This window comes from Psammomys obesus, unplaced genomic scaffold, assembly GCF_907164565.1.
Source record: "Psammomys obesus unplaced genomic scaffold, mPsaObe1.curated_primary_1811, whole genome shotgun sequence".
NCBI classification, from domain to species: Eukaryota; Metazoa; Chordata; class Mammalia; order Rodentia; family Muridae; genus Psammomys; species Psammomys obesus.
The window spans coordinates 2,190,880-2,216,013 of record NW_026594377.1 but is presented as its reverse complement, the minus strand read 5'-3'; the positions used below and the strand labels follow the sequence as shown (position 1 = coordinate 2,216,013).

The following is a 25,134-nucleotide window of genomic DNA, read 5'->3' as shown; positions in this document are numbered from 1 at the left end:
TCTTTCTTTCTTTCTTTCTTTCTTTCTTTCTTTCTTTCTTTCTTTCTGCCCTGGCTGTCCTAGACTCACTTTATAGACCAGGCCACCTTTGAACTCATGAAGATCCACCCCCCTCTGCCTCCAGAGTGCTGGGATTAAAGGTATGTCCCAACATGCAAATGCCAGCAAAGCAATGTGTTTCTAAGATGACCTTAATATAAACCACTTTTTATATTGTGTATTGTGTCCTCACATGAGGTCGTGACCCTGAGCGTGGAAGTCATAAAAATTTGGCAACTGTAAAAAATTTCATAACATATAATGAATGACTAAAAATTAACTCTAAGTCAACCCCACAGTGAATCTGAAGTAACCCTGCTATTGCCCCCCCAGTGTGGCATCACATGACCTCACTGCAGACTTGGCTCTGGGCATAGGGCATGAGCACTTCTATATGATGGATTCCTTCAAGACAGACGTTGACAGAAAACCTGCCTGGACCACCTCAGCCAGATTTAAGATTGTAGGATGCTATGAACTGGAGTGTTTTTCTGTACACATCAAGCTCTTTGCTCATATGAAAGCATAATAGTTTAATTATGGAAAATAAAGATTTTTAATAATTTCTTACTGTCATTTCTCAGCATGTAAACATCAAATATCTTCAGATTATACATGTTAGATGTCTGACTTAAAAACTGCTGTTTAAATAGCTAAATAAAGGCTCATGAAAAAAATACTAGAATAATTTTGGCTTGAGACTAGAAAAGGATTTCATGCTACCATCCATATTTTACTGTGTATTTATACAAAATATTGCTCTCAGCACTGCCAATTATAAAAGTATCAATCAACTGAAAATGCTCAAGAGTTTCTATGTCCCATGGTACCAAACACCCATCTAAGATTTAATTTGTTATACAACTATAGACAAGCACCTCCATCTCATTTTGGAAAATCATATAGTCTATTGCAAATTGCTTTAAACCACATTTCTTTATGATTAATCACCAATAACACGTGGCTTGCATATCTATGTTATACATCTACTTACCTGGAGTCATGTAATTGAAAAGGATCCCTAAGTATGAAAATCTTAAGAAGACCAATATATAGCACTATTTTTTTTTTCACATAAAAAAATGCCAATACTTTTAAATCAGATGAGTTTTAGAGGAGACTTCTTCTGACAACTGCTACTTACTCCATTGCTCGTGACTTCTTTTGGCCGCTTTTCTGAGATTAACTTTCAAAGATAATATGAGGCAATCCAATTTTTATTTGTTTCATGGTGTAAGACAGGGTCCCATGTAGCCCAGGCTGGCCTCAAATTCACTGTGTAGTCAAGGCTAGATATGGAATACTAATCCCTCTGCCATCATTCCCACATACCAGGATTATAGGCAGGCATGTCCGCATCCAGCTACATTTTTGTTTATTAAAACAATAATATTAGCACCATCATATTAAACATCAAATGTGCACCTTTCACATTACTAAAAGGGAACAGAAATATAATCTAGATAATAAGCAATAGGGACAATCAAGAAACATATAAAGTAAAAAGGTTTTAAAGGACAAAGCTATCAACTGTAATGATAACTGTAATCAGGTTAATGCTCCTGTCCAAAGACAGAACTACCTGGTCTGGCTTTATGCTGTTTATAAGAGACGCCTTCAACCACATGACTTGAAAGCATAAGAAAAAAAGCAGAAAAAAATATATCTACAAAAACTCGAATGAGCAGAAGAATATCTGAATGATGATATTTATATTGACTTGAGCAGAATTTGAGACAGAAGAATAGGATGAAGAAAGCATGAAAAATGTCAACTTTGCTAAAAGTAAAAATTCTGTTTTTTTATAAAATAGTTTGTCTTTAACTGGCCAATGTGTTTTCTTATGTGAAAGTTAAAAATTTTTGTTTATTAATTTTTATTTTGAATGGTTACAACAGCATGCACAATATCTGTGCAAGCTTAAGCCACACCAAACCTCAGCATGGGAAAGGGAGTTGGGCATGGAGTTTCACCCCTAACTAAGGGGGTTTGGGAAATTATTAGCTTCTGGGAGAGGGGGCTCAGCTCTAAGAAGCTGAGCACATTCCAGTAGAAGGCCAAATATCCAAAAATAATTTGGACAGCACAAAATTAGCCTTGATGGGATGGGGACACAGGCTTAGGTGGGGAGTCAGATCTTGAAGACTTGCTGGGCAGAGGATGAGCATAACTAAAACTGTATAAAATTCTCAAAGACTAAGAAAACTTCCAAACATGAAACATAAAACATAATTAAAACACACTGTATAAAATTCTCAAAGACTGATAAAACATTCAAACATAAAAGATATAATAAAATGTATTCATGGCATGATATTAAGTTTAAAAGGTAAAGGCATAGAGCACATAAAATAGAATTTCATCTTATACAAGATGCACATGATATAAGATATTCTCTTTCCTTAACTGCAGAGGAAGGGTTCCTGTTTTGTATAGTTCTTTCTCACACGAAGTATTTCATCCTATGTATTCACAATACTGGGTTTTGCCTGAAATCTTTTCACTGATGTAAAAGATAGTAATCTCTCTATATATGAGGTTCTATAAATATGATATAGAATGAGGTTCATCTATTTTGATTTAATTTCAAGTAAGAAATTATTCCATAGTTTTCTTCAAACTGAAAAAAGGGCATTTCAAAGTAATATTCTGTTTAAATTAAGAAATATTTTTGTTGTCCGTTATGCTATGTTTCTCTACTAAGAAATGAAGGTGATCAAAAATCTAAAATAAATTAAAGATAACCTTAAAAGTCATAGTTTCTCCAAAGTGATTACAGAATCCAGAAATGGGGACTAGGCAAATCTACCCCTGATGAACTGACAGGGGAATTTCAGCAAAGTCACAGGTGAGCACTTTCAACCTTCCCTCATGCCCAGGCTCTCAGTTCTTAACTTCTTAAAATTCTCATTCTTAAAATGAGATTTATGCAGATTATTATGAACAGGAAATAACCAGGTCTTTCAGGAGCTTCTATAGCTCAGAAGTATGTTAAGAATGAAAATGCAGATGAGTGTGAACTCTGTGGTAGGTGCACAGACCAGAAAGAGCTGTGCTGATCCTGACATCTAATTTCCCTCTCTCAGAAGGCATAGTCCAGAAGACTGGCGTACCCAAGTTCTCAGCAGGTGCTTTTATCCCGGCACAGTTGCACCTGTAATTACTCTTCACATTTCTCCCTCCTGCTGTATGTATTTCATAATGTAATTATCACCACTGTCTATTTTCTTCCACAGAGCTTCTTACCTCTAAGAAAGAACAATTTTTCAGGGTGGACAGGGTAATTGAACAGGCAAACCTCATTCCTTATTCACCCACAGAAATGTACTGAGTACCTCTAGCATGTCACCTTCTCTAACTGGGTTGTATTCATGCATTCTCCCCACCTTCAGAGCTCATACGACCCCCTCCCCACCGAAAATAAAGGAAAAGAAAACACTACTCTCCCTACAATTCCAATGTAGAAGAGCATTGTCCTTGAAAAGGCATGGTTATGGGAAAGGCACTGAACTTGATTAGGCTGAGCCAGGACAAAAGACAGGGCAGACAGGTGGAAGTACAGATGAGGAAAGAAAGAGGAGATGGGGAATGAGGGCTCTAGGCAAGGGAGCTGGTAGCTAGAAGCAAAGACTTGAGAAACCATGATGGGTAGAGCCTGGGACCTGTAAGGCGCTCAGATAACTGTGGAGACACAGAAGTTGAGAAATAAATGTGCAGAAAAGGAACCACATCTTAAAGGTGACAGAGCCTCTTAGTTTGGGACCAAATAAGAGGGGAGAGCCTGACTTGATAAGCCCAAGCATTTAGTGAGTGATAAGATAAAGAGATTAGGGTCAGTGTTGCCATGGCCACACGGGCTGAGAGGAGTGCAAGAACCCTTTTCAATATTGTTTATTAAAAGGAGGAGGAGGAGAAGCAGGCACACACCTGTAATCCCAGCACTCAGGGAGGCAGAGGCAGGTGGATCTCTGAGGGTTTGAGGACAGCCTGGTCTACAAAGCCAGTCGAGGACAGCCATGGATACACAAAGAAACCCTGTGTCACAAAGAAAACCAAAAAGGAAAAAAAAAAAAAAAAAAAAGCTACATCTGTGTCATAATAATGAAATGGCCCTGACCTCAGACTTGGTTTCAGAGAAAATCATCGAACTATTGATACTTAAAGCTGAAGCAGAGGCAAGTGAGTTTACAACAGACACAAGAGAAACAGCACGAGACCTTGACAGGAGGCTGTTAAGTACAATGTGGCAGCCATGCCACCAGAAGAGTTTGCTCTCAGATCTCAGTTTGGCCACTTGAAACTTTGGGCAAGCAGTCCTTGTCCCTCTCAGCTGTGTCATTTGTAAATCCTGGAGAACAGTACTGCTGCCGCTTAGGGAGTAAACACCTCCTCCTGCAAGGAGGCCATTGGAGCCCTTAAGACGGGAAGGCTAGCAGGCTCTCTTCCATTCACTGATGCCATGGCACTGAAGGGAATTGTGGGACCCTCCCCCATCTTATTCTCTTTTGCTTCCTGGCCATGAAAAAAAAGTCATGCTCCTCTGCCAGGAGCCCCAGGTATGATGTGATGCTTCATCATAAGACAAGGGGCCAATCAATCTTGGACTGAAGGCTTCCAAACTGTGAGCCAAAGTATATCTTTTCTAAGTTCTTTATCTCTGGTGCCTGTAATAGTGATGAAAAGAGTTTAACACAGAAGGAAGGTATCAGAAAAAATGTGAATGACTGTATATGACTCACCCATTAAGCACTAACTAAATAAGTTCTATTTTCATATAGTACAAAGTATTTCTAGGGTTGAAAAGAAATAAAGTCTTGATTTAGATTTTAAAATATTAAATTTTGTTTTGAAAATACCCTCATGTGGGCAAAAAAGCAAATCGACAACACCCACAGAGGTGATCAGTGTCTCCAGATGTTCCCTTTCAATTCCTACCAGAGTCATGAGGAGGAGCAAAGGTACCTCAGATGGAGAGTACAAGACATTCTTGTACCCAAATCAGCCAGAAGAATCCTAGGAAGCAAGAGCTTCAGGTAGGTGTCACTTTTTCCCCCCAAAAGGCAGAGAACAATGTATGTGGTATTACAAGGAGATAAACAGAGACTCTTAAAGAGGTAAACATTCTGTGAAAAAGATGGAAGGAAGCCTTGTACCTTTTATAGAAATAACAAAAGGAAAAGTTCAAATTGTAAGAAAACCCTCATAAAGAAATTAGTAAAGAAGCTATTGTCATATTTAACTTAGGAATAATTGTTAAGTTTCAACCTAAGATTCTTGGAAGATTCCTAGATAAAAATAACAAGCCATCTAGCTATAGTTCCCGGGCAGTGAGAGCAGCAGTGTCCTGATGGATGTGTATCATCAGCTCCTCAGTGTAGGAAGCACACGTGTCTACTAGCATGACATAGGCCGTCTCTAAACCATACAGATATAACCAATGTGATGCATACAATTTTTAATAACACTACTGTAATATTTTTATCCCAAATTTAATAGTCTTTTAATTCTTTAATTTTTGCCACATTCTATTGACTGACAATGTAGAAGAATTTTAATCCAGCAATATGGCTGCTCTGGCAAGAGATCACATCCAAGGACTGTCTAGGTCTATGTGATGGGATGCAGAGATGCTCTAGATTATAGTATGATCTGGCTGGAATACAGGCAGATCCTTAGTATACACCTTTAATCCCAAACAATGAAGGTAAGGTTAATTTATAGAAGGAAGGAACCATGCTTGAAAGTAATATCATGTCTAAATGAAAGGCAGACTAAAGTGATGAATAAGAGAAAGATTTGACAGAATGAGTCAGATAGAGGATAGGCCAACTCCTATGAGAACAGGACAGGAACAAGAAGCTGCTTTAGAGCAGTGCAGGGGGTAAGAGGAGAAGATTGTTACCAAGAGTTTCTCACTGGAAACAGGTTGGAGACAGCTGAAGACAGAATGACCAGAGAATGAAAAGAAGCCAGAAGATGAAAACACATTTCCAGAATTAGTTTGAGGCCAGGAAGAGCAGTTTAGTCAGAAGTGAAGCAGAAGCCAAGAGAAGTGAATTTGAATCAGTCAGCTTGGAGGGGGGTTTAGGCCAGAACAGCTGAATTGAACCAGCCAGCCAGAGTTCAGAAAGACCTAGAAAGGCTTGGGAATAGCTCTCATATCTTTCCATCATCTGAGGAAATAAAAACAACTTTTACAAGAAAACCCATGGTTGCAGTTTATATATGAGTAGAGTTGCAACATGAATGCTTGATGATGGCTTCCTTCGTACTGACACTAAAACACGTCACTCACCCAAGGTTGGGAAAGCGACCCTCCTAAGCCTGATCATTTTCTACTATCAAAAGACTGTTTGACCAAGTTCAGGATATAAGTTCATGCTATAATGCTGCAGACAGGAGACACCATTGACTTTAACTTTCAGTCTTCATCATCTCCTTAAGTCTAGATGATAAAACAATAAATCAAGCCTTGCTGTCCAGTCAATACTATGGTGAAGTAAATTGCTTATTCTGGCCAACTTTGAGCTGTGGCATAACCAGGAGCTCGCAAAAAATGCACAGCAGCATGCCTTTGTTCAGCAATTCCTCCGAACACCTCACTGCTGGGCATTTCTTGACACCCTCTCTCAGATCCTTATGCACATCATGAGGACAGATGTTCTCCTGTGTGCTGAACTGGATGAACAGTAGTCTTTTGCTATTTAGAGATCTTATAAATGCTTCCAAAGTTGCTGTTGTTATTAAACTTGGACATGATTCTAAGAAATTCTGTGATTCAGAGCTACATATGTGCATGGTCTTTTTAAGAGTTATCTTTATTTCATGTATATGAAAATTTTTTCTATGTGTACTTATGTGCAGTGTGTGTGTGTGTGTGTGTGTGTGTGTGTGTGTGTGTGTGTGTGTGTTTCCAGTGCTTCTGGGAAGCCAGGAGAGGGTTTATCCTGAAACTGAAGTTCTAGGCAGCTGTGAAGTGTCACGAGGGTGCTGGGAATAAAATCCTGCTCCTCTTCAGAAGCAGCCAATGCTCTCAACTGCTGCGCCATCTCTCCAACTTCTGAAACAGCTCTTAAAGCCAACCATTGCTTAAAAAACAATTTGCTAAAGGTGCCAGTGGATGTAATGGGCACCACCTACTCACCTGTCCCTGGAACAATGCAATCTCACCCCCAAAAGAGAAACTATGTATCAAATCTGTTTACTGAAAGAATGGCATCTCCCACGTTAGATGGTTAGCTCTTTAGGGGCACCAAACATATTCTGTAAATCTTGCATATCAAAAATGTAACACTTTCCCCACAGTGTTTTGTTACATGTGAATAAGTCACCTTATTCATCTTAAGCATCCATCACAGTAATTATTTTGATATCAGACAAAAATACATAACAGCGCAATTAAATAGTTCTGGAATGACTGTATTTAGCTAAAACAGATGCTGACATGCTTCATTTTTATTTCTCAATGTCTTCTTCAAACTGTGAAACTTTAATTGCATTATCTGGAATTTCCAACCCAAGGTTAATAAAACCACATTTGAGGATAAAAGGCAATAGAGAGGAAGGAAAATTTTCAGAATTTAATTGAAAGTTTAAGAAAGAAAAAGTAAAGAAAAATGTATAACAGGTGAAAAGAAACCACAGCTTTTGAGATTTATAAACCATATTTTGAAAATCTCATATGCAGGTACACTGTATTTACATCACTTCCAGGACTCATAGAACACCTGCAGCAACTATCTATTTGAAGGATCAGAATGATTTTTATGAATCTCTCAAGAGTTGAACTTTAAACAATGGGGGTTTACTCTGAACTCAGAAGAATTAAGCCAAGAAAAATCAATTAATAGAAAGATAAATGAGTGTCCCCGGTGTTGGGTATTAACCAGTAAATTTCTAAATAATTCATGAGTCTACAGCTATTTATTTAGAACTTGGGGACAATGAAAACAGAAGTGCTTTCAACAGGGAACATTTGAGCCAAGAATGATGATTACTGCTCTGTGGTGATCTGAAATATTTTCTCTGGCATTAAAGGACGATTTACTTGCACAAGAAGGGTACTTGAGGAAAGGGGAAATGGCTCACTGGACAAACCTGGAGATCTTTTTTTTTAACCTGGAGATCTTAAATTGACACCTAGAACCCACATAAAAGTGGAAAGATGGAACCAACTTCACGAAATTGTCCTCTGACCTTCACGTGCACCCATGGCATGTATCCTCCCTCACACAGGAGTCATGAATAAAATTGCCAAAATATAGACGGGATTTCCCCCTAATCCTTGCTCTAAGAGGTCATTTGAGGCAAATAGGGAAATGTTTTAAATCTGGGTCCTGGAAAAGTCGTCTTTGAAAGCAAGAATCTTCTACTTCACAGAGAGAAATGGTGGCAGCAGTCGTGGGCTGCAGACCCTTTACCTCTCCCGCTGCTGTCTAGCTCCACACACCCAATGCAAGACGGTCACTGCCCCAGACTATGGGGCCATCTCCTCAATAGTCTTAGACCCTCTGAGAGTCTGGAGTTATATCCTTTGCCACATGTGTTTCTGACAATCCTTCTCGGGACTTGCGTCTGGTAAAGAGACTATCTCTGTTATTTGAGATTATACACGTAATACAGACACACACACATACACAATGTGTCCATCAAAAATGAAGCTCTCCTCAAGCTCCTGCTTTCTATTCAGTTGCTTCTGTGCTTCCTCACACTTTCTTTAGACTGTCAATCAAGGAGTTAGGTTTTAAGAAATGCAACTGTCTACTTATTGGGATGATTAACACTGAGTGCTGTAACACCCCCCCCCAGACTCCAGTGCTTTAAAACAAGATAGGTTCAGTTCTATGAATCACAACGTAAGAGTTAAGAGAGTTTGACGTTTCCTCCCAGTGATGACTCAGAGGCTAGGCTGCTTTCATCTGGTGTTATTACGATCCTCTTGCTTCACACTGATGTGATGCCATCCAGGAAGCAGAAACAGATGAGCATTACAAGAGATACAAGCCCTGAATTGTTTCAATCTGGAGATGACATTTCAACTCCACTCAGCTCTAATTGGCCAGAAAAAATCAGTTGACACTACATAAGCACAGAGGATCTGGGAAGTATAGATGGCCCTCCAGATCCAGTGGTTCTCCATCTTCACATGCAGCAAGGAGTGACTCCAAAATACTTTTGGGGAGGGTTTGCATTACTGTTGAACTCTGCAGTGCAGTTGGGTCTATAAGTATGTGCAGAAATATTTTGCTTGTAATCCCTTTCTAAACATTACAGTGTTAAGAACTATTTGTAGAGTACTTCTATTATGCTGGGTATTCGACATCATCTAGAGACAATCTAATGTAGTTTCCAGTTTTTGTTTGTTTTGTTTTGTTGTTTTTGGTTTTTCAAGACAGGGTTTCTCTGTGTAGTCTTGGTTGTCCTTGACTTACTTAGTCAACCAGACTGGCCTTGAACTCACAGAGATCCACCTGCCTCTGCCTCCCACAGTGCTGGGATTATAGGCGTGAGAGACTGCACCCAGCTGGTATCTAGTTTTTTGATGTTGTGACAGGACATTATCATCTTCAAAGTTCACTATCAAGAACCTTGAGATCAAGTAACAAAAACATCATTCAAATAAATCTCATAATATTTTAAGTAAGTTTACAATTTTGTGGTGGACTGTATTCTTAGCTATTCTGAAGTACATGTGGTTGTTTCTTTTTTTTTAAGCTTCTTGAGAGTCTAAAATTATTTCAAAATAAGAAGATTTTTAAATAGCTAATCTCTGTTATGTGCTTTGTGTGTCCATGCTCCAGAGAACTTTGTATCTAGCCACACATCAGATCCTAGATATTTACACAGAAATCTATGCTCAACCCATTTAACTGACTAAGAAACTAAGTTTCAGAAAATTGAGGAAATGTGAGGCAGGATCTGCTGCTGAGTGGATAGCATAGGAGTCACACCCTGGAAGCAGTTCCAGGATCTTGATCTAAGCCAGGAAGTATTTACTTATTCATCTGTTTATAGACAGGATCTCACTATGAGCTGAGGCTAGACTCAACCTCTTAATCCTCCTGTCTCAGCCTCCTGAGTACTGAAATCATTTCTGTATACTACCAAGCCTACAATAAAGCAATGGTGTTTGTTTGTTGTTTTGTTTAGGAAAAACAATGAAAAGCTAGGACTAAGAAGCGATCACATAGAAGGACAGAAAGACATTACACAAGGCTGAAGTGAACTAACCAGGACTGGGAAGCAATCATTCTTGAACATACTGCCTCTGTCAGTCCATCCCACAGGAAAGCCACAGAGTGCATTGTGACCAGCAACCTGCAGTTCTAAAAGGCAATGGAGTGCTGACAAAAAGAAGGACCATTTCAAAGGGATGCTTGAAGCTTCTCTTTGAATAGGTCAGAGTAATTGGGGCTATTTAATCTAGGAAAAGTGAAGAAGGGGTTTAATTGCCACCTTTTGTGACAGTATTTGAGAGCATGTCCAGAGGATATAGGACAAGTGACAGAAACAGAATTGAAAAAAACAGAGTTTAGCTTGACATTTAAAAGTGTTTCTATAACCTCGTAAGCAAGGATAAAACTGAGACACATTACACTCTTCCTTTTCAGATATTAAGAAGGATAAATGGAGTAGTGGGTGGGCGATGAGAATGAAGCCTGCCTTGAGCAAGGTCCTGGGTTCAACTGACAGCGTGGAAAGAAAAAAAATGGAAAGAATGAAATTAAACCAGCTGGGAGGCACGCCACATGCTAGGCGAGGCCCCACATAAAGGTGCTTCATGTGTTAGCTGTTCCTCCCCCGTAGCTAAACGTGAAGCAGACGTGGTCATTTTCATCTTATAGTTAAGGAATGTGAGGTGAGGTCTGCCTAAGGCAACACAGCCAGTCACCATGCGGGGGGCAAGGGCAGTTCAAACCTCTAATGTTTGTTTTTACCTCCCAGAGCTTTCCACTTGATAAGACACTAAAATTTGGAGAGTAGAGGGTTTCAATTAACATTGACCAAATCAAACAATCAAATATAGTCCCTTCAAGCCACAGACATATTTGAACCTTTCAATGCCATTAACAAGATTTTATCATCAGCTCATGCCCTCATCTCAGTTAGGCCCTTGTAAGAGGAACTCAGTTTGGCCCAGCAAGTTAACCTTTGCTTCTACCCTATCATCCTCCCTACATTCCTGAAGGGGATGACAAATGGAATTAGATGAAAAGAGCAAGTTCATGCCTCCCTTCTTACAGAAAGAAACACTGGGTTGCCCAGCAACCTAAGGATAAAGTAGAAACTGGCTAAGAGTGAAAGGAGACTGAGGCTACCAGACTAACAATAAATAAATAAATAAATAGATAGATAGATAGATAAATAAATAAATAAATGGACGTGGAACCATAAATATCCCATTGGAAAGGGTTTTTCCCATCATGGCCAACAGGATCTCAAAGAGGGCCCTGGCTCCCAAACTCTCCTCTAGCAGTTATAGATACTGACGGCTAAGACACCAGAAAAGGTGTACCACCACAGTTCTCCAAGTGAGGGGGGGTGTACCCTATTGAAAATGTATTTGTGGAAACAAACTGGATCCTATAACTTTGTTGGGTTTTTAAATGAAAAATAGATTGAGCAGAAACAACAAAGCCTTAATTATATTCCTAAGTACCTCCCTTGGGTTTCATCATTATCGTTATTTTGATTGGATTGGGACATTCATTACCTTTGATGAGCCGGTGTCAATTCATTCATATTAACATTCCCCAAACTCTAATCTAAGACCCTTTGTAGCAGACACATGAACTCCACAAGGACATGTGCCCACCATGACTGTCACTGTCACTGCCCTACAACTGCTCTGTGCTTTCCATGGCAATTCCTTTTACCACCAAATGCTTTAGGCCAAATAATCATGTTTTTCATTAGGGCCAGAATCACATAGTAAGTAGCTTTTTAGGTTGACTTCTGTCAGTGAGCAAATTATGTATTTTTTTAAGTTTCTTCTATATCTTTTTTTGGCTTCATAGTTCTTTCTTGCATAAACTTTCTTTCCCAAAGAGCAGTTTTAAATTGTTAGATAAGTTGAACAGAAAGCATTGAATAATCACCTATTCCTTTTTCTCACACATATCCACTCTCATACTGAAGGACATTTTGGATGCTACAAATTTTGATAATTATGAATTATGTGTTATAAGCATTCATAAGCAAGCTTGAGGTTAACATGTTTGTATGAATATCGAGGATCACAGTTACTGGTTCAGACTTGTTTGGTTTTGTAAATAAGAAAAACTAGAAAGGGATAGTAATAAATTACTATGATCCCAGCACTTGGAAGTGGAGACAGAGGGCCAGGAGTTGAAAGTCATCTTTGGCTGTATATCAAGTTCAAGTCCAGTCTGAGTTACATGAGACCCTATCTCAGAAAGAGAGAGGGAGGTGGGGAGAAAGAGAATGAGAGAGGGAAGAAGAGGAGAGAAAGAGGGAGAGGGAGGGGAGGAGAGAAATAGGGAGAGGGAGGAGAGAGAGAGAGACAGGGAGCAGGAGAGGAAACAAATTATCTTTGGAATCAGCCTTACAATTTTCCATCACCTCCAGCTGCGAATGAGAACATATCCTGCCCCACATCCACAAAGAACTTGGCTTTGCCAGTATTTTAGATTTCCTCCATTCTAATAGGGTTATAGCAGTATCTTGTTTTAAATAAGTGTATCTTTTCTAAAGAATACTAGTTCAACTGTCCACAGAAAACATTTTAAATTCATCCCATAATTAACTCTTCTTCAAAACTTCTTCCCTGATGAAAGAAGAAAATTATTTAAAGCAATTAATTTCTATTGCTAAAGGCAGTGTTGCTGTTATACTGTACCTGAAATACAGGGAGCTTAAAAAATATATTTATATCAAATTTGTCCTTCCACGCCAGATACCCTAAAGAGCTTTCAGCGGCAGCAGACACCTAAAGCACAGAGATGAAAACTGACTTCAAAAAGGCACCTGCATTGACACTTCTAGGCTTGACTTTGTTTTGCAAAGCTCTCTACTCAGCTTTAAATAAGCACTTCTGGTGCCCTAAATTACTTCGTGCCATTTCTAGGTCACAAAAACATGTGGAGTGGGGCACTGTGAAGGGTGAGGGGGGGGGTCTGGGTTTCCCTCCCCCTGCTGCCTTATCTAGATCTCTCTACCATGTTTTTTGGAAATTTGAGCAACAAAATAATGGAACGAACACTTTTGCTACTTTATTATGGCACCTGCTGTGGCTTACATTTTCAAATTGTGATGCTTTCTTAGTGATTCTCAGAGCTATGCTATACACCCTCATCTTTGCATGATGGTTTTGATCTTCATTAACTCCACAAAAATTCAGGCAATAATGCATACACACACACAAGAAGTTCTTGAAAGGAAGTCATTCCATTTGACATGTTTTGCAAATGTGAACTTTCAACCATTATGACTTCGTGTCTGTGAGACTTAACATAATCAAAAATCACATAACACATCTACTCTGAATAAAATACTGACAAAGTGCTTGCCATTGTAAATGGCCTGTTTTATGTGCCCATTCTTAGACAGGCAAAAATCAAACCCTATAAAACAAGTCTTCCTCTTCAACTGCATATCTGCTGCTAATGATGGCTCCCCGAAAGGCTTTGGAAGCGTTCCATAATCAGGTGGCAAAGATGCCTGAAAGCTTTTCCAAACTAAATGGCAAAGCATTTAAAGGAAGCACAAAAGAGCGCCAGGCAGAAATAAGCATAGCATTTGGAATAGCTTGTCTTTGTTTCTGATGGCTGCATTTGTGGAGTAGCTTCCAGTGCTTCTGTTTTTATCTACTGAAAAGACCTAAGAATGCATCTAGCCATCCCTGTATGTCACCTTGCAACTTCCTTCAGTGTTAGGAAGCTTCCAGCAAAACAAAGCACTGCAGCTCCACAGCACTAAAAAAATTCTCACCACCGTTGTTCATAGATCTAGGCAGAGTGATGTGTTGGGGCTCCTTTAAGAGAGTTTGGGGGCTGGGAAAAGTTTGTTTTTTTTTTTTTTAAGTCTCAGTCTTCACCAAAGATAAAACTGTGTAATGTTCTGTTAGGTGCTAAATGGTGTTCCTGAAACAACAACAAAAACAGAAAGACTCACACATCAATGTTGCTTACAGCACAGTCCACAATAGTTAACTTACGGAACCAAGCTAGGCACCCCACGAACAAGAAGAGATCAAGGAGATGGGGTCTGCATGCACACTGAAGCACTTTAAAGAAGAACAAATATGCCATTCGTGGGGAAGTGGGTGCAGCCATGCAAAGTGACTGTCAGTCTCAGAAAGAGGAAGAGTAACATGGCACAAGTTTTCTCATTTTTGGATCTTAACGTTTATAGATACAAACAGATCAGACTGTCTAGGGAAGTAAAGAGGAACTGGAAGGTCCAAGAAAGTGATGGAAGCCAGATTTGGGAGTAGACTGCTTCAAGTATGATATCTACATGTATATATGTATATGAATACATATATGAAAATATCCTTATAAAACTGTATAATAAGAGTGAAATCTTTTTGTAAAGAGACATACATTGAAATCCTAAAATCCTGTTTTTCCAGGATATAACCTTATTAGGAAACATTATTAGTCAGCTTTCTATTCTATAACAAAATGCTTGAGAATGCTAAAGAGGAAAGGTAGCTCGTAGGTTTGGCGGTTTCAGCTATTGTTAAGCTATGGAGGACTGTGGTAAGAGAGCACAGAGTGGTAGGAAGCATATGGGAGAGCCAAGCCATTCGGTGTATAGCCTGGACAATCAGAAAGCAAAAGGATGAGCCAGCACCTACACCATCGCCTTCAAAACCACACCCTCAAAGAGTTTTCTGTTGCTGTGGTAAAACAATACCAACCAAAGGAAGAAAGAGTTTACTTTGGCTATGGTTCCAGAGGAATGGAGCCCATCTTTGTGAGCAACAGCAGTGTGAAGGTAGCTCATATTCATCCTCACATGGGAGAGAGAGGGAGAGAGAGTGGAAGGGGGACAAGGCTACAAACTCTCACTGCTCCCAATGACTCACTTTCTCTAGCAAGACTCCGCCTCCCAAAGGTTCTATTCAAATTACCATAACTTTCTACTAGAATTAAAGATTCTACCACAAGTTGTGTTAATCAGCTTTTGATTGGTCACTGAGACAAATTTATCTCGGGAATTTTTTTATTCCCGAGATAAAAAAAAAAAAGCTAAAGGAAGATTTATGCTGACTTATGGTTTAAGTGCAAGGTCAGTTGGCTGTATTGCTCTGGACCTGAAATAAGGCAAATATCATGAAGACAGTAAGATGTGACAGAAATGGTTTCTTCTCCCTTCATAGTCAAAGAGCAAGGAGAAAAGGGGACCCTTCTGAAAGGGTTATATCTTCCTAATTTCAGAAGGGTTATATCTTCCCACTTCCTAATTCTCTATCACTTCCAAATAGTCCATGTGATGGTAAATTCATCAGTCGGGGAACCCATTGATGAGGCTAGGGCCTTGATGATTTCATAACTTCCTCAATGGCTCACCTTTAAACATTGCTACACAGGGAAACAAACCTCTAACACACAAGCCTTTGGGTGCCATTTCAATAGAATGAGCCTCTGACGTATGGGCCTGTGAGTGACAGGTATAATCCACACTGTAGCAGAGGTGATGTAAAACCATGACTGGGACAGAGACGGTAGGAGTGCTGCAGGCAGAGGGAGGCTGAGAACCCACAGCCATCGCCTGGAGCTGGAAAGACAAGGAAGGGTTTGCCCTGTGGTTTACAAAGGGCCTTTTGTACCTTCCAGACTTTTAATTCTCAGACTTCTAATATCCACCTCCATGAGATAATACACTTTTTCATTTCTTTATTTATTGTGTTTATAATCCGTGTGATTGCACATGTGCGGAGACTCAAGAGTCAGAGAAACAGCTGACAACCTGCAGCAGTCAGTTCTCTCCTTCTACTGTGTAGGACCTGGGAGCTGAACTCAAGGTGTTCATCTTGGAGAGAAGTCCCTTAGCCCACTGAGCCATCTCAAGGGCTGAGAACAGCACACTTTTATTATCTAATCCACTCAGGTTGTGGCAATTTGCTGTGGCAGCCTTGTAAAATGGGCTCTGGGGTCAGGGTTTGGCATTCATTGGAACAAAAATGTTAGGGGGAGGGGTCTAACTCTTCCCTAGGATGGGAACCCAGCTGTGCTGTTGTAAGTCATGCTCAGAGAACAGTATCCTGCCTGGACCCTGCTTCCCCAGGCAGAAGCAGAGCGTCCAAGGACACTTCCTGAAGCCCAATAGACATAGGAACATGACCTGTGGGAGCCCGCCGCTTCAGGAAATAGAAGTGCTTTATTTTTATTTTATTTTTATGACTATAAAAGCAACCCAGGAGATTCATTATTTCACTTTAAATTAAAATATACCTTTGATGCTTTATGTAATAGTTGCTTATTATTCCTAAAACTACATTGTTATTTATGTGTATTAAACCGCTTTGAGTTGACATTCGTTGCTACAGAGTGAATCAGTCCATCTCCCCAAGATAACACTCGAAGCCTTGACTCCCAGTGAGATAGAACCGGGATCTCAGGGAGGCAGGAAGCTTAAATGAGGTCATAAGGGTGGAATGCCCAGGAAGGGATCAGAGCCTTTGTGAAGAGGGACACCACAGAGTATTTTTCTTTGTACCAGCCATGTGGGACTACAAAGAATTAAACCTCTGTGTGTGGTCCTGAAGGGAGACTTCAATCACTCCACACTGGATCTAGAGCAGTGGTTTCCAACCTTCATAATGCTATGACCCTTTAATACAGTTCCTCATGTTATCATGACCCCAAATCATAAGATTATTTTTTAAATATTTATTTATTTATCATTTATACAGCATTCTGCCCGTGTATGTACCTGCACACCAGATCTCACTACAGATGCTTAGGAGCACACATGTGTTTGCTGGGAATTGAACTCAGGACCTTTAGGAAAAACAGCCAATGTTCTTAACCTCTGAGCCATCTCTCCAGGCCCCCATAAGATTATTTTTATTGCTACTTCATAACTGTAGTTTTGCTACTGTGATGAATCATGATGTAAATATATTTTGGAGGTGAAGGTTTGCCAAAGGAATCATGATGCACAGGTTGAGAGCCATTGATCTAGAGACTTCAGAGCTATAAAGAAATGAATGCTCATTGTTTAAGTCACACGATGTATACAGTATTTTGTTTGACTGACTAGGACAACCATAATATGTAAATGAGTAAATTTACATATGCAATTTAATGACAGGGCTATCAGTCATCATTTACATAAGGACTTTACACTCTGGAAACTAAATGTTTCAAGTTCCACAAATGTTTACATGATTGCATTTGAGTAATGCAAAAGTGGCTACGCTCTTTTGCATTCAATAATAAATAAAATCAGTTTACTTTGCGTTTCATGGCCAATTCTCCTGTGGCTGGCTGACTGACAATTGGGAACAGGAGAGGAGAGAAAAGAAGAATTCTCCTGTCCTCTCCAGAGTCCATCATGCTGGGAAAGCCCAGTGACTGTGGCTAAGTACTTACCTGAACCCAAGGTCATTAATGTCTGTGAAAGGCCATAGCCTGCTGGAGTCAAGGTCAGGGTGCCCCCAGAATGCTTCTCTGCCCAGCTTCCCTGACGCCTATTTTTACCTCTAATATCTCCAGATGTTACTACTGCTGCCAGCTCTGATAGTGAGCTCTACTTGCCTGCTGCCCTAGGGAAATCAGCGCTTCTGAGGAGAGCTGATCTGACATGCTCCACAATGTGCAATTTGCCTGCTGGAGTCTCCAGTGGGGGTGGGAGGTAAAATGGATCCAGGTTGCTTTGATCTCTGGTGTCACCACCAAGTAGACAAAGATCCTACCTGTACAACTTCAAGAATCTCTGAAACTATCTCTACCCTCTTGATATTTGGGGGTTACTTCAAAGAGAAGGGCTTTTTAAGTTCTTTTCAATTTTTTTTTTTTTTTTTTTTTTTTTTACTTCTTTGTTCCTTTTTAAGTCCTATGTTTCTCAATGTCTGGAGAGTATTGACAGGTCCCATATGACATAATAGGTGTGTGTGTGTATATATGCATGTGTGTATGTGTACATGCATGTTTGTACATGTGCACAAGAAGGCTAAAGGTCAACACTGAATGTCTTCCTCAATCCCTTTTTTTCTTTTCTTTTTTTTTTTTTTTTTTTTTTTTGAGCTATAATCTCTCGTTGGCCAGGAGCCTACCAATTCAGGTAGCTACTCACTCAGCCAGCCCAGGGCTGTCTCTGACTCCCTAGCGCTTTGATTATAGGTACCTGCTGTCCACATAGCTTTTCCCTGGGTTCTTCAAATTGCTTTTGGCTCTACATGTTTATGCAGCAAAAATTCTACCTACTCAACCAGCCCCCAGCTCCACAGTTTACAGGTTTTATACACTTGCTTTTGTTTCCCCAAAAGCCTCATCCACAGCATCTGAAGTTTCCTTGTGTCCATGCACACAGCTAAAGGAGGAACCCTCACATTGAGACCTTGGCAGAACTCTTCTAGAATTCACTATTGAATATATGTAACCACAGTCTCTCTTTTCAGGGTTTTCTGTGGTTCAGCCTTGCTTATGAAATAATTTCTGGTTTTGCTGTCATCAGCTAATCAGAATCCTGGAAACAATATTGCCAGTGTGTCATTTGTTAGGTCAAGCAACGACAGCTCATGCTGTCTGCTCTCATAGCGTTCAGGGGAATGCTCTTCCATAACGACTCCTTTTTCAGGTCAACAGAGAAACCATACCCTTTTCCACACAAGAAGTCTTCCTTCTATCCATTTAGAGTTAGCAATTTTAGTATTTTCCTAATAGGAGCAATTGTTCTTTTTTATTTACCATATGTAGTTGATAGGACTTTTATTTTATGACTTTTCTTTCTAGTTTATGATAATGTTTCTTTTTTTGCATGATAATGTCATAAGCCTCATTTTCCCTTCTGTTGGGTCTTGATTATTCCCCCACAGGCTGATACTTAAAATAAAAGCATTTAAAACTTTATGTTAGCATAACAGTTTATGTGATTGCATGCAAAGAAGGAAAAATTAGCCTACAGAAGTTGTTAATATTATCCACACCCATTTAGTCTAATGCAGCTCATCTAGGCAGGAGCCTCCCTTCAGGGCTGATCTGATGGTAAAGCTGAATCTTGGTTTTAAAAAGTAAAATAAATAAGAGGATGGGCAATTCAGAATCAGCTTATCACTGTTAGGGCAGGGCTAACTTCCAAGGCTCATTTGCATCTGAAGGAAAAGATAACAACTGAAGGATTATACCCAGGGAGCAAGAGTCAACTCAAAATTAACCCTGTCAATTTTCTCTCTATATTTGTCTTTATTGCTTTGTCAATGACCTATAATAAGTACATATCCAAGGCGTACAGCATGATGTTTTGATTCATGTACACACTGTGTACAATTTTTAAATATTTACTTTATTTTTTGAGATTATAATAGAATTACATCATTTCCCCGTACCCTTTCCTCCCTCTAAAGCCTCTCATGTCCTCCCTGACTCTTGATGTCTTTAATTGTTCTTACACACACAGACATGCATGCACGCATGCTTGCTTAATACATAAACACAATTTGCTCAGCCTGTTAAAGGATTCTTTATGGATATGTTTTCAGGGCTCACCATTTGGTTTTGGATATCAAATTGATATCCTCTTCCCTGGAGAAGACTATTTCTGCAGCTCTTGACATGCCTTAGTTGCCTGGAGTTCTTTGTCTAGGGCTGAGGCCTCTTGGTCTTTCCCTCATCCATGTGCATAGATGCCTTTGTCCAGCTCACATTTGGGTAGTCATGCTGGTAAGTCTTCATGGATGCAGCTTCTGACATTACTAGGAGACACAGTCTCACAGCAAACTCCCTAAATTTCTGGTTCTTATGATCTTTCCATTCCTCCTTCCACAGTGATCCTGGAACCTTAGGTGCAGGAGTTATCTTATAGATGTAACAAGTAAGTCACTCAAAGCTGAGCAAATAGCTGAGCCAAGCCTCAAAAAAGACAACTTTCTCATGGCTATTCCATCACCATTTACAGCTAAGAGATGAAATCATCCTAAATAGCAACAAATAGTGAATGGATAAAAATGCAGTTTATGTATAAACAATAGAAAGCCACTTCGACATAAAAAAGGATGACATTGTGTCATTTGTGACAACATGGGCAAACTGGGAGACATTGTATTGGTACTAGTATAGAGCACACCAGAAACCAGGTGCTTGCTATAGATATCAGCTGGGTTACCAAGAGGAAGCTTATACAACTTCCCCCAGGTTATCAGTTTAAAACAGGAGGCAGAAGCCAGTTAGGGTCACAGGAAGTGGCAGTGGATGGAGCTCATGGCTTCTGTCAGCTTCTGGGAGGAAGCTGGAGGAGAAGGTACAGGAAAACCTTGGCTGCCAGCCCAAGCTATCAGTTCCTGGGCACCAAATACCATCACCCTAGGATTCAGTCCTAGCTTCACAGCTTTAGCATGTGCCCAGCCACGTGCAGACCTGTCCCTGCCTCACCATGTGGCTGCACGCACTCATCCTTCAGGTTTCAGAAAAGAAAGGTTACCCCTGGACCAACTTCTGCCAACACAGTAATCAGGACTCCCAAAGGCTGGGCAGAAAACAGAAGGCCATCTGAAGGGAGGGAGAGCTGTCAGTCCCCACCAATACCTCTTAACTTGTCTCTAGCTTCAACCACACCTCAGACCCACCTTCTATTTCCTGTCCTTTAAGATTTTTAATCTCTTGGCTCATTGTCCTAATTGGATATGGTATTCAATAGTGCACAAAAAGTTATCACACTGTAAGGAATATCATTAACTAAAAGAAGAGAAACAGCCGAGGAAAGAACAATGAATCAGGGAGGAGTGCTTGAGCTGCTGTGACCACGGAAATCCAATATACAAAAGAATTGGAGCTTCAGGAGCTTGAGGAGGCTTGTGCAAGGAGGAGGACAGAGGAGAAATGTTCCTGAGAAATGCTCCTTCTGAAAGCCAAGAGGTACAGGGTGAATCTATCAATCACATTACAAAGGAGGCCCACCAGGCATCTGGGAAGATAGTGTGTAAACCCAACAGACTATTCACACTTCTGTAGACCAGGGGCATGAAAGCACAAAAAAGACTTAGGTAACTTCCAAGGTCAGTCAAAACCACCAGCTTACAATTTAATGAAAGCTTTTAATACTACAAATGCCCACCTTTTCTCTCCACTTTTTATGGTTCAGCAATAGAAGGCTGTCGTGGTAGTCCAATCCCTAATGAGTTCTCTCTGGCTGTTTAGGACTCTGAAAAGGAAAAATAAATGGGAGCAAATGTAAATGTTTTCCAAGCCTCTCTAAAAGAATAACATTAAAGAGACCCACTATTTAGTATTGAAAATGTCCGACTTAAATGAAATTTTATTTTCAGGAGGACCAACTACAGAACAGCCAACAGTAACAGGCTTTATGTCCAAGTGGGCAACCAGGAGCAAGGCGTGGCATGCTTGCCCTTGGCTATTAGGAGCTATATTGAGACAATGGGGGACACATGACCGAAAGACAGTCTGGGGAAAATAGCCTTTCCTTTTTTTTTTTTTTTTTTTAAATAAATGGGAATTTTTATTCACAAATTTGCCATAGAAACATTTTTTTTTTCCTGATTCTTTTAATTTGTTGCACAGAAACCTATGCCAGGAAAAAGAAGAGGTCAAACGGCTGTTAAACCTAAGACATCAGAACTGAAGCAACATAGAGGCTGTATAGTGTATAAAACACCCTAGAACCCCAGTTCCCTAGTTCTGGTCTGAGTGAGAGCCGCTGTGCAGGCCCTAGGAGAAGAAATCCACCTCAGATGTGGAGTTTGAGAGATTCTTAAATCAGGAGACAAAGACTGAGAACTACAGCCTCACCATCTTTTGGCAGACCAAAAGCTGAGGCTGCTAACAACAAAACTGACTTTTTCCCCTTTTCTTCCCACCTCCAGGAAAGGGCTTTTTTACTGAAACACAGGCAACCCATAACTGCTCGTTAGAAACAAAGGCAAACTATGAAGTGGTTCCTGAATTTGTAGTGGCACATTCCCGTGTACCAGGGAGCTTACTGAATACTTACTATCAAGAACAAACCCTTAAAATGTGATTTTCCAGGACCTGCAGAGGCAGGTAAATGGTTAAGAGTACTTGTTGCTCTTTCAGAGGACCCACGTTCCTCTCCCAATGCCTACGGGCTCTAATTACGTCCTGGAAGTCCAGTTCTAGGGTACTCATTGCCTTCTAACCTCCATGGCACCAGGCAGAAATGTGGCCCACACATGTGCATGCAGGAAAAAACACTCATACAGATAAAATAAGTTTATCTTTCAAGTAAAATACAGTTTCAAGACTAGTGCAGAGGAAAGTGGATGATGGCTGCTAATCAAGTTCTACACTGGTGCCTGATAAAGAGCTTGTGCCAATGACATTAAAGTTCCTGTTGCAATTTATATGCCGTAGACTTTTGCAAGGGGCAATATGTGAATGAGCCAAAATCGTTTTACAGGGTCTAATTTTTACAAGAGAAGAAACTTCCTTGTAGGTAGTGGATGGTGAAGCTTTGAAAACCTGTACAAGGCCAGTTCAGAAAAATGATGTCAGTACGGACACCATCATGTCTATACAGACGTCACATCTCTCAAGGCACCGGCAGATCCATCACATCACAGAATCTTCCCGGAGAAGTGGCCTAATACCTGGACTGATGAGTGGGTGACAGATATTGGTCCTATAAAACTGGCTTCTCCAAACCAACTCTGACTAAAGTCAGGCTATTAATTTCCTTAAGAAAAGGAGTGCTCCATGGCTCATTAAGATCATGGAATTTGAAAACCCAGACCTTGCTTTGCCTTATGTGTGTAATCTAACATTGAATAAGTAACATATGCTTCTGGACCTGTGTGTATGTGTGTGTGCATGTGTGTGCATTCATGTAGATACCAAAAGCCAGTGTCCAATATCTTCTCTGGTTACTGTCACCTTGTTTTCTGAGACAGGGTTTCTCATTGATTGTCTATGCTGGCTGGCTAGCAGGCACTGGGAGTCTGCCTGTCTCTACTTCGCCATCATTGGGGTTACCAACATATGATAGACACTACACTAGTTTTTTTTTTTACTCAGGTGTTTGGTATATGAGTATAAATCGTCACTCATAATGAACTCAGGTCCTCATGTTTGTGCAGCAATCATGTTATCAGCTGAGTTATTTTTCCCAGCCCTAGGCTTCACTTTTCTCATCTATAAAATAAGAGGCATTGAATAATGACATAATGACAGCCAGTATCATCACTGCACACCAGTTTTTAGCCTTCCTCTCTTTTCCGGTACACAGAAGAGCTGCTGATGAGTGTGCCTTCTGCCTGGGTCTCACCACTGGACCGGGCACTGGTGTTTGGTGCACTGCTAGGTCTAAACAATGAAAAGTCCATGTCCGCTACTCTGTACTCCTCCTGATCTGGCACTGGGTTGAGAAACAGACTCACAAGGAGATGAGCAAAGCCTCCAGCCATCTTGCCTAGCCTGTTGAGTACAGACATGGAAACAGTAGGAGAGGGACAGCAGCACAGCCTGTACATCCTGACTAATGTACTTCAAGTCTTTGGGGGAAAATAAAATGCTACTATATAAGATGTCCTTGGCCTAAGGCTCTGTCAGGGAAAACAAAAATAAAGAAATGGACAAAGTTCTTATCAACCACCAGTTCATCATAGTGGTTAGCTATGTTACCCCACAGCTAACCACTGTGTAGTGTCCTAGTGTGGGAACTAAGGTCATAATCCCAAGGTGCCAATTTGATTGTCTGTCCGTTATTCTCTCAACAAACATGGACTGAGTTTCTACCGGGCAGGACACAGTCCAAGGAGCCGATGAGCTAATGATAGAGTGACTACTATGGCACCACATTCCAGGTGATGCAGGGCGCAGGGACACTGTCTGGGGGGCCCAGGTACAATTCCTCATGAATACATAGGGCTATGTTCTCGTGGCTTGGAAAAGAAGGGGGAAAGAACCCCATGCAGCAAGGTGAGGTAGCATAGCACCCACCAAAAGCTACCAGGCCTTTGCTCTGTGAACAGAGCTCACTGGGGACAACCCAGAGCAAAGCACACTCGGGAGAAAGGATGAAGACGGACAGGATGCTGGTTCCCACCCATGGCATCTTAACAAGCTGGTGGCTGCTTAGCTCCAGCTCCTTACCTCACACCCGATGGCGCTTGCTGCTGCTGGAGCAACAGTATATGAATACTTGTATACTTAGCTGGTTTTATGGAATATGTGCACTTACACGCATTAACTATATGTTAAAACTTTTATATTAATGTTTTACTAAGCAGTTATTATTTATGTTCAATAAACTGGGGTTGCCTCTGCAAAAAGAAAAAAAAATAAGTATATCTGGAAGGAAAAAGAAAAGAGTCTAATGTATATGATTCCACACATGTAAATCTTTCCATTTTAAATGACCATTTTCTCCTTCATTCCTGAAACTAACTTTTTCTAAGTAGAAAATTCTCTAAAAGAAAAAAAAATCTCTTGATAATTGAATAACTAGCGTGTTCTTGACCGACTATCAGACTGCAGCCAGACACATTGTTGACGTAATAGCTTGATTCCTGGAGACAGCCATTTTCCATCTATTGGGTGAAATGATTACATCTGGAAAATGTATATACTTGGACTTAAAACTTAAAATCAGTTGCCAACTGCATCAGAAAATCTCTATTAATTTTAAGCAGAGTCTAACAGAACTGAACAGGGAAGTGCCACCACGTTTCTCAGTACTTGATCTGTTGCCTTTGAATCTAATTTAATCCCAGCATCTTTGCTTTAGACATTTTGCTGAGAATTTTCAAGTCTTTGCATGGCTTGTAGGCTATCAATTCTACTGGCCAGACTCTACAAAGCCTCGTGCCCATTTCAAATAATTCTACACTTAAAAACAAGAAAGAAAGAAACCATGAAACTTCATGACAGTGTTTTCAGTACATCAGACAGTAAACTTGGGGGTATTAGACATAAGCAAGATTTAAACCTCAGT

General features: G+C 40.3%; 1 protein-coding gene across 2 annotated transcripts in view; it reads right to left on the bottom strand.

Annotated features, from left to right (window-relative positions):
- Csgalnact1 (chondroitin sulfate N-acetylgalactosaminyltransferase 1) overlaps positions 1 to 25,134 on the bottom strand; it is a 341,415-nt gene that overhangs the window by 208,527 nt on the left and 107,754 nt on the right. For both annotated transcript variants that reach the window (XM_055618818.1, XM_055618819.1), the window contains exon 3: positions 21,283 to 21,369. The gene's annotated coding sequence lies outside the window, so the exon portion shown is untranslated. The remainder of the gene's footprint in view (positions 1 to 21,282; positions 21,370 to 25,134) is intronic.